General features: G+C 36.9%; 1 protein-coding gene across 10 annotated transcripts in view; it reads right to left on the bottom strand.

Annotated features, from left to right (window-relative positions):
- Positions 1 to 3,499, bottom strand: part of BCAS3 (BCAS3 microtubule associated cell migration factor) — an 851,656-nt gene that overhangs the window by 325,834 nt on the left and 522,323 nt on the right. The window lies entirely within an intron of this gene.

Raw genomic sequence — 3,499 nt, 5'->3', positions numbered from 1 at the left:
CTGAAAGCAAAGAGAAAGCAAGCAATATATGTAAGAAATTTAAATATACACATTATTATAAAATATACATAAAATATATAATATATATATATAAATATATATATATATAATATATCTGAGATGTTTTTCTTGTGCTGTTGACACAAATCAGAGGGAAGTTATTCACTTAAATGATGCTGAATTTTTTCATAGGTTTTTGATGGTAAAAGCACACTTCTGTGTCCAAGTTCACAAGAATAATAAATTATAAAACTAAATTATTTTAGAATACTCTTTCAATGATAATATGGGAAAACAAAGGGTTTCAGTCAAGTTGCTGGGACTTCCTTTCCTTCCCTGGCCAAAATGCACAGCAATGCTGAAGCTTTTCTTTTCTCATTCATTCACTCTCTGGGTCTCTGCTTTCTGGGTACAAGGAAAGGGTGGAGGGAAGGGGGTGGCATGGAGAGAGATGTCATCTACTAGATTTTCCAATCCTGTCAGCATGGCTGTGGTTTTTTTCACATGCCATTCCTTGGCTCCATTATACTAATAACTTTTACTGAAAAACCTCCCAAGTGAGGCATACTCTTATATGTTCTCATTTGATCATTTGGCTAGAAGGAGGCAAAAGTCTGAGGCAGCAAAGGCAGTGGGGGGATGAAAGGCCCAGGGCCAGGGGGGGAAACCACCTAGGCTGAAATTGGGGCTGGCTTAAAACAGCCTTCTGATGTGTTATGCCTACGGCAGTGCTGCTTTCAATAAACATAAGTGGAGAGTATTTAAATAACACCCAATTTATTTTCTGTTCTCATAAAAATAAAGGGATGAAAGTGGTGGAGGTACAGATACAGCTGTCTTAAAAGCCACAGTCAGTCAAGACAAGGGAGGGGGCCCTGGAAAGTTACCTCAAGTATGTATTATGTGGTCTTTTATAATGAAAACTTCACAACTTTCCCTGACTTCTGACTTCTCCTAGGTTGATGTCACAGTTTGGTTTTCTATGGCAAGGCCCTGCTAATTCTGCCCCCAAAGAGTTCACATACTTTGCTGGGGTGGCTGCCTGTGATATACCACTTCCTTCTAGTGTGGTCAGAAAGAACAGACCCACTGGACTTGGCAAGGACACTAAGCCCTTGATCCAGGGGTGGAGAAGGCTACTACAGCTACAATCCCTACGGTTTCTGAGTTGAGAGATCAACTCTTTACGCATTGTGATGTGCTTCCACTAAAAGCATGAATCTCAGCACCCTGTGCTTTCTCCATAAATTAATATTACTGCTCAAGAGATTTCTAACTGTCCCTAAAAATGCAGCACAGGCTCTTCACACAAAGTTAGGGCACCTTCATCCTCACTACATTTCATTGATATTAATGCTTTACTGGGACTCACTAAAATAGTAATTGAGTACTCTTCCTTACATGGCTGGCCTCCTGACAGCCTGGAATAGTACTCCAAAAGTATTAGATCCTGGTGAAGCAGACAATGGGTGAACACCAAGCCCACCCAGGATCCTGGAATTTTTGCAAAGAACCAACTGCCCAAGTGAAATAAATAAAAAGTTTTCTAAATGAACCAACTTAAATTTCCAGAATGTTTTTTAACCCCACCTAAAGAATCAGGAGGAAAAAAAAAACAAGTTCCCACATTGCACTAATAGGCTATAAAACTTAGGTTTGAAAAAGGGTCAATAAGAATTGAAACTACTAAACACAGCAGTTGGAGAGAAGGGAAGCCAAGTTTGCCACTGGACCCCCCCCCCCCCCCCCATATCTCCAAGACAAAAAGGGACTGTTCTGGAAATGCTGACGCATCTACAATGCCAACAGCAAAGGGAGGGTCATTCTTTTATTGTCTACAATACAAGCTTATCAAAACAAGAAAATTGGAGAGAATGAAAGTCAGATAGAGCAGTGAGGTTGACAGAAAAGAAATGAAAGCAAGCTCTGGGATTCTCCAGTTATAAATGGTGCTATCTGCTCCTTTGTCAAAGCAAATGACTCCATTCTCTCTTTATATTCCATAAAAAATAGTGGAAAATATATGAAATAGAGTAACATAGTGATTACACGAAAATTAAAAAGGAATTATGGAAAGAGGAAAGAGAAAGATTTGCCCTTTTTTGAAGGAAAAAAAAACCCTATAAGCCAAGTATATGATCATTGTAAAGGTCACTTTTCTTTATCAAAACCAAAGATTTAGGTGGAAACATTTCCTTTTCTCCATCCTCAGATTAAAATTCTTTTAAAAGGATGCTCAGGTCTATCCGAAGCACTTGGGAGTAACTTTTAAAGACCACTGAATTAAGAACAGTTTTTTTTTTTCAGTTAAAGTGTTCCATATAGAGCCTTATAAGGATTGAATAGCAAGGTCACCTTCATTTACTAAAATTCCATCTTAATGACACCAAACCTGAGAACGATGCAATTCGAATCAGAAGTGGTTTTGGAGATCAACTGATTCAGTTTCCTCAAATTAAAGAGAGAGGAAGCCCCAAGAAAAAAGGCCTTGACCATGTCCAGTCATTTTAGGAAAAAAGTCAAAATTAGAACCAAAAATTCCTTACTTTCAGTCAAGAGCTGATAGCTCCAAAACTCCAAACATCTAGTTCCCATTTTATTCACCAAAGTGTTTGCCATTCTTTTAGAGGTGATTTGTACACTGCAATTGGGACTGTGAATTTGTTATACTTCAAAGGAATTTGGAAAAAATCAACCTGAACTGAGAATCAAAGTTCTCTTTTCTTAAAATCTCTAGAGAAACAACTTCAACTGAGTGTAATATTCTAAAGTGTCATGACCTGTCATCAAGTAGTTATCAGATACATTGTAGATGAAGGCAATTCTTCTTGCCATGACAACTGCTTTTTTCAGTGTACAGTCATGTTTCTTCTCCTAAGAGGATGTCTTTTATAAAAACACTAGAGTCCTGGAAAATGTTAAAGATAAAAGAGTCATGGTTCATTTTCTAGTCTTTCTCAAGCTATACTTCCTCGTACAAAAAAATCTACTCTAAAAATGTTGGCATTGCCATTTAACTGGGGAGAAAAATGAGGCATGAATGGGGAACTACAAGCGGAGCTTTATAAAAAGAAAAATTTATTGTCTAAATATCATGGTTCATATATGCCAATAATTTTGACAACCTGAGAGAAATGGATGAATAGTTACAAAAATACAACTGCCCAAATTAACAGAAGAGGAAATAAATTAAATAAGCCCATTTCAGAAAAAGAAATAGAAGAAACTATCAATAAACTCCTTAAGAAAAAGTCTCTGGGTTCTACCAAACATTTAAATAATAATTACTTCTAATTCTACATAAACTATTTAAAAAATAGGAGAGGATAGATTAGGTGCAATAGCAGGAAACAATTATAGTAATCTGTAGTTTGATAAATCCAAAGAGTCCAGCGATTGGGATAAATACTCTCCCTTTGATAAAGACTACTGGGAAAATTGGAAGTCAGTGTGGAAGAAACTTAGATTAGATCAATACTTCATACCCTATACCAAGATA

The sequence above is a fragment of the Macrotis lagotis genome, chromosome 2 (assembly GCF_037893015.1).
Source record: "Macrotis lagotis isolate mMagLag1 chromosome 2, bilby.v1.9.chrom.fasta, whole genome shotgun sequence".
Taxonomy (NCBI): domain Eukaryota; kingdom Metazoa; phylum Chordata; class Mammalia; order Peramelemorphia; family Peramelidae; genus Macrotis; species Macrotis lagotis.
Note: the sequence above shows the minus strand (reverse complement) of the source record. Positions and strands in the feature narration are given on the sequence as shown.